We start from the raw sequence: 16914 nt of genomic DNA on the forward strand, positions 1-16914 counted from the left end.
TAGGAAATCTAAGGTTTATTTGAGTTTTTTTTCATATAATTATGTATTAGATTGAATGTATGGCCTACCTACTAACTATAAATATACCAATCTACTAGCAGAGTACAGTCCTTCTTATGGGGTTGGCATATAAGTATAAAATGCTTATTGTAGTTATACCATGGATAAAAGGAGTATAGACATATATACTCAAGAGTTATACTCAAGCTTTGTGTATGCAATGGGGAAGGACACAGACACAGTTTGATAAAATTTGCGTCTTTAAATTTACAGTTTACATAAACATAGCCATTATGTTCTACCACTTCACCTAAACAATAGAGAAAAAAATTATAAAAATTCACAAAATATCACAAATTATTCATGAAATTAGAAACGTAAAGATAACACAATCCTACTTTGACATTTCTCATTGCGTATCAAAGTTTTTTTTTTTGCTGCTTAGTTCAAATTAGCTGTTTTCATAAATGCAAAATAAACGGTATCGGCAATCTGACACATACTTTCTCCCATTAGCTTGTCAACAACCTTTATCATAGGTAAGCGATGATAGTGGTAGGCCTATTTAATAGGTAAAATCTCAAAAGTTTCATTAACTTTTGAACAGTAATTTCAACAGGAACTAGTGTACCTGTTGCTCGAAATCGAGCAATTGTCAAGTACCGGTATTATGCAGGAGTTATTTTAAAACTACAGTAATAACAGTCATAATTTTCGATGAGTTTAAAAGACCCGACTAAATGCTAAGGTAACTAATTGAAATACTCACGCTATTTAATACTGCTTTGAAATTATAAATAAATGTTTCTTGTAAAAATATTTTAGCATTTTTAGGACCCGGCCTTATTTTTTAGTGTTTTCTACAAATGTTTCCCGACTTAAAGCTGATACCAGTAAACATTTCTTGCATGTATTTCTTTGATCTGACTTTAGGTAGGTTTACTTTACCACTGTGACAACACGATGTGTATATTCTTCATGGTTTTTTTATTTACTTCCAAAACAAGTTGCTTAGCATAACTGGCAAAAATGATTCATCTCCCCAAGTGATTGCGTACCTGGATTCCTTACTGTGAGACCAGGCCTCTCCTCTACTCTTCTCATAAGTATAAGATTTCCTATTAATTGTCTCCTCCTCCTGTCTTTAATATTTCTCCTTTAAATTCAAGACATTTTCTGTTCTTCCAACAAAACTGATTAACTGTTTGGATTTGTTTATAACCTCATACATATTACAAACATAAATACTTACTCCAAAAAAGCTGGTGAGTTTATTTTTATGTACAGCTGTTTTTGTTTTAGCGAATTTCCCATAGGGAATAAGCTATTACCGTAGTACTCATGGTAAGACCTGGACGCGGGACCGATTTTTTTTTTCGTTTTGAGATCCCTAGAGGCCAAAAACACCATCCGTTCAAATTCATATATATATATATATATATTTATATATATATATGTGTCCGTCAGCACGATAACTCGAGCAAAAATGATCCGATTTTGATGAAATTTGGTACAAACGTGTAAACGTACGTTTATTTGAACGAATTCGCGATCCAGCATGATCGGACCATGGGAACGGGGGTTTACGGGGGGTTTTATGGGGTAAAAATAGGTTTTTCCCATTTTTGACCCAAAAAACATAAAATTTAGCAATTTCTTTCCAAACCATTTTGTAGAGCTTAAAAAAACAAATAACTTAGTATATTGAAGCGTTATTATGCGCCTAATTGTTACGGAGAAAATTCCAAAAAATTGTAAATTTAAAATTCCCATGTTATTCTTATGGAGAATAAGTAAACTGTTGTAGTTTGCTTGTTTGTGAACATATTTTGATCAAATTTGGAAAATGTTTTTATTTCTTACGAAACTATTCACATAAAAAAAAAAAAAAAAAAAAACAGTTTTACCCTCCCTGATGCAGCAAACCTAAGTACTTGTTAAACTAATTATATTTAAATCAAGAATAAATGTTATATTTTTAAGTAGACATTTCAGTGTAAATCCAATCAGTCAAATGGAAATTCGCTTAGTCTGCAGGTTTGCTGCAGCGGGGGTATTTAAATTTGTTTTCAATGTAATTCTTATGGGGGAAATGCGACCTTTGAGAGCGTCTCGTGCCCTTAAGAGCAATGGCAGAATGCCTAACAGAAAAATCGAAGAAACCTTTTTGTGCGACGTTAAGGGCCAGCAGCATGTGTCTGAGGAGGACAAGGAAGAAGTGGAGGACTCTTAGAGAGTTTGAAGATGGGGCTGGAGTACCAGTTATTTATTAATTTAAATAGCAAATGTTTTTTTATTTTTCCATATCAAAATTGTGAATTATATTATTTAGTATTAAAAAAAAAAATTACAGATGACTTAAATTAATTGATATATTTACATTCTTTCAAAATGTAAACATGGAAAATTTGGAAGGCCATGGGGCGTAGCCAAGGGAAATGTGAAAATTAAATGATATAATATTGCATTGTCATCCATTTGGGAGCTATGTTTCAAGTTTCAAGTCTCTAGCTCATCGGGAACATTGTTTAAAATTGATATCAAAATTTGTAGGAAAGCGACTAGCGAGCTAATAAAAACAAGCCCATGGGGCGTAGCACAAGGGAAATATGAAAATTAAATGATATAATATTGCATTGTCATCCATTTGTGAGCTATGTTTCAAGTTTCAAGTCTCTAGCTCATCGGGAACTTAGTATAAAATTGATTGCAAAATTTGTAACAGACAAGAAATAAGCGAGCTAATAAAAAACGTTTTAATATATAATTCTGAGCAATTTGCAGACAAAACTCTAATTTTATTTATGAAGATTTATTGTTTGTTTGTTTACTCTATTACTGAATTATTAATTATAATTATGAATCTTTGATTCTCAATTCTCATTACTGTATAGATGATGTTTGCATTACCACAAAGTTATTGGTTTTTGTTCTGTCATACTGTTTAATGCAAACACAAGGTTGCCTGCATATTCCAACATTCCAACCATGGTAAGTGTGTGTAACTTATTCAGTTATGGGCTAGTTTGACTAGCCAGAAAACCGGGCTGACACTAACAATGACAGTTTTTTACTTTCCTAACCCTATTTTCACAAGGTCAGTTTGTGTGGTATATTTTCCAGGGTGGCTATTTCAGTGACATCCATATCCATGTTAATCAGACACAAGAACAAACACTGAAAATCTTCAAAAATATTGTTCAAAATGGTTCCTTGTGCTGGAAATATGTAAACACCTTACCTACTCTATGTTAAAAAAATCTAAAATCGTATAACTCATCGAGCGAAGCTCTTATACGTCGACTCTTATGCATTTCGTAATACGTAATCTCCTCCAAGACGGCTGAAGTAATCATTTTCAAATTTTGCATGGTGATAAAGACCATATATCGGTGAGTGCTAACAACTATATGGCGTTAAAAAAACTCTCTAAGGAATCCCCCCCACTGGCTCTAAAAATTTTTATGTAATCTTTATGGACGCAGTATTTGACACAAAAACAAAGACACAAGATCAGCTGTTGACGTATTAAAGGACTTAACTGAAACGGCTACTTTAAAAAAGGTCGTAGGTAAAAGGAATTACTGTAACTGTTATCACCGATATTAGAACAGAAACGGTATGGTTCATAAACATAAAAAATGACGTCACTAGCTTTTTGTTTTTATTATAATAATAGTTGTTTTATTACAAATCCAGTTATTTTATTATAATAAACCTTTCAATTGGAAGTCAACTATACTTTTTATACTAAATAAATTGTTTTTAATTTAATTCCCTCATCAGTAGATTGAAATATATAAAAATAGTCACACAATGTCCACAAAATGTCAATATCAAGCAGCTGATTCGAATCCTACGTGGTGTTTTCTAGTTATGTTTAATTTTTTTACTCATATTATGGATACTATAATAAAAAGTGTTCCAATAGTTACATGAATAATGAAACCCGGTTCTTATAAAAAAAAGTTGACCCATAAATTGAACTAGGTATATGTTGCTCGAAATCGAGCAATCGCAAAGAAGTAGGTACATAAAGGAGTTATTTAAAAACAAATAACTTGTTTAAGAACAAATATAAGTTATAAATTCCGATGAGTTTAAAAGAGACAACCCAAAGATTACGTAACTAATAATAATACTCACAATGTACTTACCAGTTCAACATAATCAACATTTCTTGTAAATATTTTATCATGTTTCAAAAGCTGATCTGGCTTTTAGCATGGTGGAAGGAAAAAACATAGGTGTGCTATTCCCGTCATATTCTGACGTCACTTGGATTGCAAACAAAAGATCACCTGATTATAACTGTCAAATTAGTATATGTATTTGTTTTGATTTGGTTGATATTGTTTTTATGTGTGTTTAAAAAAAAAAACATTGACAATCAAATCAAAACAAATACATACTAATTTGACAGTTACAATCAGGTGATCTTTTGTTTGCAATACAAGGACGGGAATAGCACACCTATGTTTTTTCCTTCCACCATGGGCTTTTAGTGTGTTGTAGAAATGTTTCCCACTTATAGTCGCAATAGGTTCTCCATGTTGGTCTTTGTCAATGATAATGTAGGTAGTTTGCGTGGTATCACCCATTGTCGCCAGTACGTTTACAAATTTCAGTATTTATTTTAATAGCACCAAGTAACCATTAACTACCTGATTTTCTGCATAACCTCTCTCTCACAATTTTACAATTAACATATGTTCTTCTTCTCACTTTAAATTTCTGACAACAGCTGGAGTTTCATAACAATGTTTGTTTCCCATGTTAATCTTATGGAGAAATACAAAACTTTAAAGGGCCCCAGGTCCTCACTCTCTAATTATTTCCCTAAAAAGAAAGTTTCTTGCACAACTTCACGTTATGCTCTTTCCAATGACACCAAAAACATGTCAATCGGTTCAGTAATTTCAGAGAAGTAATTGTCACAAAAAACCTACTTGCGTATTTAATAAGTATAGATTTAAAAAAATTAGGTAGGCCTACATCAATCTCCTTAAAACCAAATCACAAATCCTTCAATCACTCAAAAGTCACAATAAATCATTAATAAAAACACAAACATTAGCTGTTATAAACTCTAGAATATTGTTATGCCTTTTTAATAGTGTGTCATCAAAATATATAAAAAACAACATTTCATTTCATATAATTTTATTCATTTCAGTACATCAATACAGGAATGGCGATCTATACTATATATTAGTTTGATATATTAGTTTGATTTTAAGTTGGAAATGATTAATTTACCAAGTATCGAAATATAAGTAGGTTTCTACTGACTTATACAATCCCCGCCCATAGAACAGGCACCCTGCTAGTTAAATATCAAGATATCTCTTGTTACCCAAGACAAGGTAAGTTAGTGAAAGTAATCATTTTAACAAACATAATAAACAGTATTTTTTTACCAGGCAGAAGTACAAACAAATATTAAAAATGTAAGAAAACATCTTCATAAAAACAATAAAATTATCTTAATTTAATAATCTAAATGAGAAAAAAATGTAAATACTGATGTTCAAAATAAATGTTAAACCAATCAACATAATGGATCCAAACTGATTTGTCTTCACTTCTTCAGCCTCCTCTCCCCCAACCTCCATGCCTCCATCGCCATCCACCCTGTCATCAGGCCTGGATAGTGGATATAACAGAACAAAAATTAATATTAAAACAGTATTCTGAACAAAGAGTCTTTTTATGCATACTTCTATCATTATTTAATGTAGGCTAATCAGTGGCGTACTGAGGGGGGGGGGACGGTTTGCACCAGGCCCCACACCAACATAGGCCTCCAAATCAGGGCCGTATTCCCCTAACAGTGGACACTGCGATTGCCAAGGGCTTCGGCCTGGGAAGGGGACTCACTTGGGGCCTCAAAAGAATGCTTTTTCTCTTGGAAAATTAATTTTCCCACAATCTGTTAGAATTAGGGGGTACAATAATCCAAGTTTGTCTTGTATTCTCATGATAGCCGAAAGCGTCTGCAAAGATTGCGTGATCGAAATTTACGACTACCAGCGATCGCGGGTGACGATAATCAGGCCTCGCAACCGCGAAAGATGTTCACGATTGCTCCGAGGATGCCCACAATTTTAACCACTGGCGACCTTGGGAGATGAAGATGATGACCCTGCAATCACGATTTGGTCATTACCAAGGACAATATCATTTAATTATTTGCCACAATTGCAGTAATCGTTTGGATCAATACATAAGTGCCGACCCATATAACCCATTTTGTATAGGACAAAATATAATGTACAGAGTGTGGCAAAATTATCTGACAGTTTTCTTTGCTGCCCTGTCGGGCGAATGACTGGCGGAAGGTGGTGGGGATAGGGGCGCTTCAAGGCCTACGTGCGGACATTTTTAGTTGCCATGGAGCTGGTCATCATTGAAACAGAAGAGTATTTTGAAGGCTTTTCAAGTTTGTAGGGTACTATTTATTTGGACATAATTTGAACGAGGTTGGAGAAACTTTAAGATAAGTGTATAGAGCTGAATAAAAGGAGATTATAGCAAAATAAATCAAATTTATCACAACAAATTGTGTTATTCTATATTCTTCTAAGGTCTTATTGAACCACGCTTGTACTAAATACCTTATTGATGTATGAGAATTTTTTGTTTCAACTGCTTCTGTTGACAGGGGCTTTTCCATTTGTCTTAAAATTATTGTTGTTTCAGTACTTACCAAATGTAAAAACTATGACATATTCAGAAAAATTATAATTATGGTGTCAAAAAATATAGCCTACATTTCCTAAAAAACAAAAGCAAATTTTTGGGCACCTCTCGAGTTAAAATGCTGGTTAGTAATTCAGGAGGGTTATGCGACATAGGCTTGGGGGCAATGGACACGGCCCTGGATTTATAAGTATTAAATTTAAGTAAATGGCAAAACTTACCATTAGTTAGTTCTCTTCAATCTTAGTCTTTACTTCGCCCCATCCTCGATCTCCTCTTCCTCTGACACCTCTCCCCTGTATTCTCCAATGTCGGAGGATATTAATTACAACGCCCCCATTTTACTGGTAGGCTTCAGTTCTGTACAGAAATATTGCAAAAAATAGTGTTATACAAATAATTTTAGTCCAACAAATAATACAAGTGTGTACACTCCTTTCTATATTTGCGATATTCAAATAGGTACAGCTAATAGGAAAATGTTTGAGCAAATCTGGGTCAAGTTAGTACAAATATTAGAATTTGTAACAATAATTTGGTTTAGACAAAATAAATTGGTTTAACTTGTTCGCTGCTACCACAATTATATGGAATTTACGTTCGCATAGACCACCGACGCATATTTGCGTCAGCTGATCACATTGAAATAGACTAACGACGCACACTTGCGTCGGTGTTCAATGTTATTAATCAGCGTATTTCTTAGCAACGGTCTATTTTAAAGCCCTGATTTTATCGTATCGGTCTAGAGGGATATCTGCCGCAAATGTGCGTCGCTTGGTCTGTGGATATGACGATTGGTTACGTCACACAACAGTTGGCAACATTGTTGTTTACATTGTGCATTCCGCGACATCTCAGAACAGATGTAAACGTTATAACCTTTGCAGTTTTGGCGAGTGGTGGAGTTTCTTTATTTGTTTGTGTAAAAGCTTGAAACAACCAAATTTACAACGACGCTTAAACGTGTGTCGCCTGGTCTATTGAAACAAAAATGTAGGTAATCTTTTTTATCTAGATTTCATTAAATAAACTGACCGACGCATATATGCAGCGTTTTAAAAGTTGCTCCAAACGATAAATAAAAACAATATTTATTGCTTACTAATTCACTTAAGGTTAATATGAAGTCAATTCGTCCATTTAAACGATATTTCTCTTTTGGTCTGTTGGCAATGTTATTCCTATATCACTTGGTCTGTAAGCAACGTCATGATCATTCCTTTTGGTCTGTAGGAGTGACCGGACCAACGCATATGTGCGTCGCTCGGTAGCGAACGTGTTAAACATTAATTATTTGTTATTCCCCAATTTGCAAAAATGCAAGCTCTAGCCTAATTAAGACATTTCCAAACAACATGTTTCGAGATGTATCCAAATACATTTTAAGTAGGGGCCTAGTTTTAAATTTTTATAAAAAAACTATAAATTTGCATAAAGATTATAATTAATTATCCTTATGTTCCACCAAAAACTATTAATAATAGTTTATTTGTGTAGGTAACTAGTGGGCGAAGTGGCACTTTGCTACACATAAGAGAAATGTTTATGCACGAGCCGTAGGCGAGTGTGGAAAGTTTCTCGAGTGCAGCAAAGGCAGTTTGCACTTGTGTTACACATTATATTTTCCCTAAAGTTACCATAAAACATATAAATAATTAGTTGTTCAAACTCTGTTCAACACTAAATGCAAATGATTCAGTTTGGATCAGTTTCTATGGTTGTCGATAATATGGAACCCACCCAAATATGGACAGTAGGCCTAGGACATAAAAATGTTCTTTCCATTTATGATAACCCAACCTAACATAACCGCCGCAAAGCGCTGTATAGCCTATCTGTAGCCTCCGGATAATACTTACCAAAGTACCGATTTGAACATTGAATAACTTAGTTAACAAACATAGCCTAGAATCTATCACAAAGGGGAAAGAATGTTGACTCACCTCACTTAAGTTATGGTTAGACCAAGTAACATTATCACGGCAGTATGGTAATTGCCTCCAGGGTCCACAACTCTGGTCTCTCTTTCTCTCTCATCTGCAGTGATGTCGATGGCAATGTCGTCCAGAAAGGTTAGTCCTCTTAACTTATTGGTTCAAGACAATATTTAAAATAGAGACCAATTTGGGTTTAGGTCAAATTACAGCCTTTGCTCCAGGATCATCTATAAAATTAACATTGATGTCATGAGCAATGAATTATATAATCCAAGTCTAGTCTTACACCAAATACAAACAGCTCTAGAATATTTGACAGCACATAATTTTACGTCCTACACTCATTCCAATGAATATATTTCTTTAATACTTTCTTACTTATTACTTGGCGACCATACAAAGTAGGTACCGTATTTTAAGCCAAGTATGAATGGAAATGAGTGTAGGATCAAGATGAGTGGTGCGATCTTGTAGTCTTGTTAGTGACTAAGGCCGACATTCCTTAGACACAGCTGTTAATTAATAGCCCATACAACTAATGGCAACTAAGGGACCTACGGTTTATAGTGGAATCCGAACCACATTATTGCCTTGGTATATAATTAAACGATATATTTAAACAATTAAACAATTATTTGTTGTTTAAGAATTAAACAATATATTTAAAACTTTTGATTCAAAAAATGTCTGCGGCTTTGATGAAGTCCCAAACTCTGTTATAAAATACTGCAAGGAAGAACTAATAAACCCCCTACTAGACATCATAAACAGTTCAATCCTAAATTCACATGTACCTGATAAAATGAAAATAGCAACAATTTACCCAAAGTATAAAAAAGGAGAAAAAAATTTAAAAACAAACTACAGGCCAATATCAATACTACCCACCCTCTCAAAATATATAGAGAAAATAATTTTTAACCAGATAATGGACCATCTAAACGAAAACAACCTCCTAACTGAAAAACAACATGGTTTTAGACCTCAAAAATCCATTACTACAGCAGTATTTCAATTCTGTGACTTTATAACAAAAAACTGGGAAGAAAATAACAATGTCATAGGAATATACCTGGATATAGAAAAAGCATTTGACAGTCTAAACTGGAAAACCCTTATAAGTAAATTAAATGCACTTAACATAAAACAAGACGCTCAAAAATGGATCAAAAGTTATCTCACAAATAGAAAACAACAAGTAGAAATAGGCTACATAAAAAACAACATTGAACTTAAAACCAAATCTAGACTTCAAGATATGACCCAAGGAATTCCACAAAGAAGCATCCTCGGCCCCCTCCTGTTCATCATATATATGAACAATTTTCCAGAAAACCTACCAACAGGAATGGACTGTATTATTTTTGCCGATGACACCACAGTACTAATCCCTCGAGATCATCACCTCATAACTAACGGAGGAATAGAAAATATTTTAAAACATATCGAGCAATTCTGCAAATCAATAGACCTTAGAATCAATAACGCCAAAACTTTTACAATAGAATTTTCCTGCAAATCAAACCCAAACAAAGCCCCTCTAGGTAACTCAAACCCAAACAGATCAGACCATACCAAATTTCTGGGAATAGAAATAGACGAAAACCTAAAATGGGAACACCATATATCAATTCACTGCAACAAAAACTATCTACACCAATCTATGCTATGAGAAGGATAACTAACCTAACCGACTTTACTACAGCTAAAATTGCCTACCATGCACTCATAGAATCACACCTCCGCTTTGGAATTGTTGCCTGGGGCGCAGCAAGTACAGACCTTTTCCAATCAATTTTCATATTACAAAAGGAAGCAATAAGAACCCTAAATAATACCCACTATCAAGAACATTGCAAACCATTTATTATAAAAAACAAAATTCTCACATTAACATCCTTATACTTGATTGAAGTGATAACCCAAACAATGAAACTGAATCCCACTAAACGATCAGAAACTCATAACTACAACACCAGGAAAAAAACCGATCTGAATCTACCGCAACACAGATTAGAAAAAACAGCAAAAACCCCAACATATAGAGGGATGAAACTTTACAATTTATTACCACATCGGCTAAAAGCTATTACAGACCCGAACAAATTTGCTAACCAACTGAAAAACTATCTCCTTGAACGACCCTACTACAGTTTAAATGAATTCCTGGATGACCATACTTTTAACAGAAGACAATAAAAAACCAAGATACAACTAAGAAGATAAAGATAAAGAAAAAGATGACGCCTCCCCCAATCTTGATGACTGCGGAGGAGAAGAACAGCAGTAAGCAGTAAGTATACGAATTGGTCTAATTATCAGGATAGTACTGCGGATAGTCGTAGTACTCACTCGTGCGGACGTTAATCCACACCAGGGAGTATCGCATCCACAGTGCATGCCTATAAATATCCACAATTCATGACCTCCTAGTAGCTGGATTACAGGACGACGCCACCCGTCCCAGTTATATTGATTATTTCATTCAATAAACTTAGGCCTATATCAATTTTGGGTAATGTTAGGGTAAAACTTAACCTAACTAACGGAATGAAATATTCAAAATATTAAATAGTCTTGTATTAATATCTTTCATTTGAATGAATGTAGGACATAAACTAAAGTGCAGCCAAATATTTTTACATAATTTAAACAAATTCTTAAAGTTGACACTGGGTCAGTGGGAAAAAGAGACAATCCTAATAGCCTAGGGATAATGCCTATTCAAACATTTGCTACAATATTGCTTGATGATCCAGAATTAGCCTACGAATAAGCTGTATCTTAGGTTCTTGTTGGTGACTTACCTAAGTTAGTGTCTGGTAGGACTACTTAATGTTATTAAGTTATCATGTTGATTACGTTTTTTATCCTATAAAAATTAACTTATTTCACATTATTCCATAAAAACTATTGTTTGTAACACTCGAGTCATCTATTTTCTTGTAAACAAGGAAAGAAATAAAAAAGATAAATATTTACAATATAAAAGTTTTTAGTCAATAAATGGCCAGCTTGAAGATGTCCGTCGGAATTCGGAATCAAATATTGCGACTCGTGAGTTGAGGAACTGAACGATGAATTAGAACAACTCCTTTTCAAGAGTAGCTCCGAAGAACGGGTGCTTGTCGATATACTGGGACTATTTCAGTGTCGACAAAATGAAACTATTTCATTGTCGACAATATGGGATGTCGACAATTTGTGGTGTCGATCATTTGCGACGTCGGTTATTTGGGATGTCGGTTAAGTGGGAATATTCCAGTGTCGACAAACTGGGAATAATTCAGTTTCGATCAATTTCTACGGTTGTCGATATTATGGAACCCACCCCATTGTGCTTGTGTTCTACCTTTAAAGCAAACTGATATTTGCACCCCCACCTTCAACTGCCTTCATACAACATTTAAAACCATTTACGGATTCGACAGATCTGGATAGTTTATCAATTATGGGACCTGCGATCTACAGGTTGTCATGTTATCAAGAGATCTGGATTATTAAGTATTTGGTGAGTCAGTGGCTAAGTTGGTAGCGTCACGGACTTCGGGCCCAAGGCAGCGATGTCATTGGTTCGGATCCTGGTCACTGCCACTGCAGTGAAATGACCAGCACTGGTAGACCCCAACGATATAAACAACTCATGGATCGCTGGCTCAGTGTTGGCCGCGCGGTCTAGCTTCCCCCACCATCTACTGGCAGAATCCGACGCAGCCCATACACTTGCAATTATAAAACGCGCATTTTTAGTTGCTGCTGTGTTGAAATATATAGGGATAAAGTATTGCTAACGCTTGTCAAACTCTTTTTACTATCTAAACCTTTATGTCTGTAATGTTTCTTGCAGAAAATAGCCCATCTGAATTCTTTAAAAGCTACAAATTCACTAAACCCGATTTTTAGATGTTTTTAGACAACTGATATTGCTAATTCCATATTGTACATGGTAAAATAATAAGTGATTACAAAGAAGAAATAGAAAGTGCAATGAAATCCTATTTTATGAAACAAAAAATTGTACATAAACAATTAGTATAATTTTACTAAGTTTTAGCCTCAGACGTAACGCTATGTTTGACGTAAACAAGATATTATTTCTTTCAATGTGTAACGACAATGTATCTTACAAAATGGGTCACAAAAAAGAAAGAAAAAATTAGGCCTATCACGTTAATGTCAAGCATAGATCTGCGGTAAAAACTGGACGAATGTAGTCGGGTTTTTAAGAGTTCAAATATGTTATTTTCTGCAAGAAAAGAAGAAGACATTAAGTTTAGAATAGTAAAAAGGGTTTGGCATACATTAGCAATATTTTATATCTATATATTTCAACAGAGCAGCAACTTAAAAAGTGCGTTTTACAATGGTGAGTGTACCGGTATGGGCTGCGTCGGCTACTGCTAGTAGATGGTGGGGGGAGCTAGACCGAAAACAGCGCCCGCAGTGCTACTGAGAGCGCAATCCAGTAGTTCTTTACATCGTTGGTAGACCCCCGCCGCAGCAAACCTGCAGACTAAGTGAATTTCCGATTACTCTGCTATATTTCCATTTAGGTATTCCTTTTAAATTGTCAGATTTATTTTCTATTTAAATAACATTAGTAATTAGGTTTGCTGCAATAGGAAAGATAATGTGTTTTTTTTTTTTTTAATATCGATAGCTTTCTATGAAATAAATAAATTTAAATTCCATTATATGAACAAGTTAACCACGACAGTATTATTTATTCTCCATAAAAATAACATGGGATTTTAAATTTACACTTTATGGAATGTTCTCCGTAAATGTTAGGCATAATACAACAACACTGCAATAGGCTAAAGTGTATTTGTTCAAGTGTAGATGAAATAATTAATATTTGAAGTAGAACCGATTGCTGATATTTTAGTTTAGGGAATTTTGAACCATTATTAATAACAATTACCATGAATCTTTCTCAAACTTGCCTAAATATCATAAACTTAAAACTGAAAAAAATAAATAATTAAAAAGTTCTGAGTTATAAGGAGAAAAAACATTACTGGATTAAGTGCTAGACTAACATGCCGTGTTATGTAGCTTGTCTATCGCCATAGCAACGAAGCCTTTGAACTTCACTTTCTAAATTGGCTTTAAATAATGAAGAAGGGTGGCTCATGCCACATAAATGCAAGAAGTAAATTTGATTTATCAATTACAAATTCATGTTAGTTTTGTCAATTCCTGTCCAAAATCACAATTCAGGGAGTATCTGACGATGGTTTGGAAGAATATTAAGAATAAACAACACAACAGATGTATCAAATATCAATGTACTAGGCCTACTGCTTTAGTTTGAAATGCAAAGAAATACTGTCATGGCAATCTTTGAGACTAAGCAAATTTCCATTTTCCCTATAGGGTGTTTCTTTGTATTATTTTATAACTTCTTTTGCGTTGTCAGTTTATTTTCTAGTCTTGCCATTGATGAACGGTTCCAAAACAGCACAAGGCTAATGCTTGCGCATGGCGTAACCAATGTCGCATACTTTCAATGTGTACAAGCTTCCCACACGGTGAAAACAATGTTTGAGAATTTAGCGGCATCCTTGCCAAATCAAAAATAGACCACATCCCCCCCCCTGCTACACACAGGAACCATGTGGTCTAATCTGACACTGTCAGAGTTATGTAAATCATCAGAAAAATAGTGAATTATAGTGCTCGCCTAACCATCAAAATGTCACTGGTTCGATCCTGAGAGAGGTCAGTAGCATGGATCAAAACTAGACCCAGCCCGCCAGCTGTTCCTATGGGCTTTAAATATAAATGATCGTAGCTAATGAAACAGCTGATCTTAGTCGGTAACTGCAGGTTTGTGACACACTTCCATATATTTCTTGGGTTGTGTTCATCAACAATGTGATAGCTAAATGTCCACTTTTTTGTGTTTTGATTTTTGAGTGTCATTTACACAGTAACAAAGCTTCACAGATCGTCTCACACTCTCAAACTCCGTTAGCCGGCAATCTATATAATTAATACGCTACATGAAACTTTGTCGGTTGAACTCCTCCGCCATTTCTTAACCGATTTTATCCATTGACGTCTCATTGGAAAGAGCGTGTCACGTAGATTTGCAAACTGGCCTTACGTTTTTTGAAAAAGTCCCTTGGCCTCTGCCCCATTGGCTTTGAAAGTTCCCATGTTATCCTTATGGAGAACACAATTGTTTACATTTTGATCAGCTGTATAATTTAATTGCTGTTATTTATTTTATTTTTCAATCCAATGAAACGCATTGAGTACATTTATTTACTACAGTATTTGAGTTTGTGTAAACATAACCCCCAAGACGGATCGTGTTAGTATGGTTGTATCTCAAATTTGTGCATTTATCGTTGTTTTGTGTAGCTTTAATGTGTTTAATTGTTGTTTTTTTCTTTTAAATGCCTACGACGTGAAGACAACGAAACATAGACAGGAGGCGTAATCGTGATAACGACCGTAGCTACAGAACAGTGGCGCGTAATTAACTCATCAAGTCAGCACCTGACCCTGGACAATCTCATTCTCAACTATCTATATATATAAAAGGCAAAGCCCTCACTGACTGACTCACTCACTCACTCACTCATCACTAATTCTCCCACTTCCCATTTACCTAGGAGGCTGAAATTTGGTACACTGATTCTTTAGGCATTAAATAGGAAAACTAAGTTGTTTTTATTCTGATCGGACTCTCGGGCTCCGCCCCAGTGGCTCTGGAGTTTCCCATGTTAACCTTATGAGTACTCATATTTAAATGGAATTAATGAATCTTAACAGCTGTTTCAATTAAACAAGTTGGTTCTGTTCTATGATGTGCAATAGCATTAAAGTTACAAGGATTACCAACAGGGTGCAGCACTATTATTTTTTTTAAATTTATGACAACAGCTTAGTTTGCAACCAAAAGGTGAGTGAGCGTAGCGAACGAACTTTAACCTGGAGGTGAGTTAGCGTAGCGAACGAGCTAACCCGAAGGCAAGTGAGCGCAGCGAACGAGCTCCAACCTAAAGGTGAGTGAGCGTAGCGAACGAACTTCAACCAGGACGTGGTTGAGCCATGCGAACGAGCTCACTTATGAAGTCAAACGGGGCAAAGCCCGCGGGTACAGCTAGTTAAGTTATAAATGCGCCCTAACACTACCCCAAAACGACTTTTTGTTCTCAATTGGCCCTCTATCAATGACCAGTGTTGCCTGTACAGCGAGGCATTTTGAGAAGGAGAAATCCGGCCGGAATGCTTTAGGTTTGTCAATAACGAAGATAAACATGGTCTGTGTTACACACCAACCGGTAATGTTTGAGTTGACTCTTTTGAACTCATTGTAAATATGACTGTTATTCGTTTTGAAATAACTCCTGTAATACTTTGCAATTGCTCGAATTCGAGCAACGTGTACACTAGTCTCTAATTAAATCATTACTTTAACCCATTGGAAATTTAGTCAAGTGTGTAAGTACAAGTTCAGTACTTATTCTTTTCCATTTTTGTACCAAGAATAAACCTTAAATGCCTAGCCAAACCAAAATAAGCATGTTCAATGTAGTTTAAAATCCAAATGTATTACTTGTGTAGCTAATGGAAATGCCCTTATCTCTAATTCACATAGAGCCTCTGATGTTTATTGGGACAGTGCTTTGCTTGATAGCCCATCTATCCATCACTGAAAATAGCTCTGAACATAATGTAGGCCATTGCTTGGACCTGGCGATAGTACTATCTGTATGTCTCATGTGATAAATACATGTTGATAAGTTAAATCTGTTCCTCTTGTACTTTCTTTTGATAGTGTATTGTTTGCAATGACTAAAAGTGTTTAAAACTGTTAAATAGGCCTAATCCACAATTAACTAGTATTTCTTTATTTTTCAAACTTAATTCCCAGATATAGTTGTTTTTCTTGCTTTTACGCAGCATTACTACAATATAATGCTGTCAGTTTTTGTTAACTAGATTTATTATTCTTATTTTCATTCTTGTAAAACTAAAAAAAAGTAACTAAAATTAAATTGTCCCCTTATACTATTTCCCAAACTATTCAAATAAAACAGTAAAGGAAACAATACCAAGATTCAGTACAAAAAAGTGATAATGAATGTGTTGTCTGGTCGTATCTGCTCGTTAACGTTAACTTGTTATGTAATTGGCAAGCTGATTGGCGCAAATAAGTGCATTATCACTGAAAGAAAGTCAACCCTGGTCTATAATGGTCTTCATGCGGCAACAAATTATGGCTTCCTTTGTTATTGTGGTGCAATGATGAGCA

At 34.9% G+C, this 16914-nt stretch overlaps 1 protein-coding gene and 1 long non-coding RNA gene across 2 annotated transcripts in view; one reads left to right on the forward strand and one right to left on the reverse strand.

Annotated features, from left to right (window-relative positions):
• The window catches only part of LOC128986553 (E3 ubiquitin-protein ligase HECTD1-like), a 132121-nt gene that overhangs the window by 11295 nt on the left and 103912 nt on the right, over positions 1-16914 (forward strand). The window lies entirely within an intron of this gene.
• LOC128986554 (uncharacterized) lies at positions 5201-11953 on the reverse strand. The gene is made up of 4 exons (XR_008490138.1): positions 11450-11953; positions 8649-8869; positions 6924-7062; positions 5201-5646 (listed from the first exon to the last, which is right to left on the reverse strand). It is a non-coding gene; the product is annotated as an uncharacterized LOC128986554 (long non-coding RNA).

The sequence above is a fragment of the Macrosteles quadrilineatus genome, unplaced genomic scaffold, assembly GCF_028750875.1.
Source record: "Macrosteles quadrilineatus isolate MER2022 unplaced genomic scaffold, UCM_ALF_1.0 Scaffold_2__2_contigs__length_208266976, whole genome shotgun sequence".
NCBI classification, from domain to species: Eukaryota; Metazoa; Arthropoda; class Insecta; order Hemiptera; family Cicadellidae; genus Macrosteles; species Macrosteles quadrilineatus.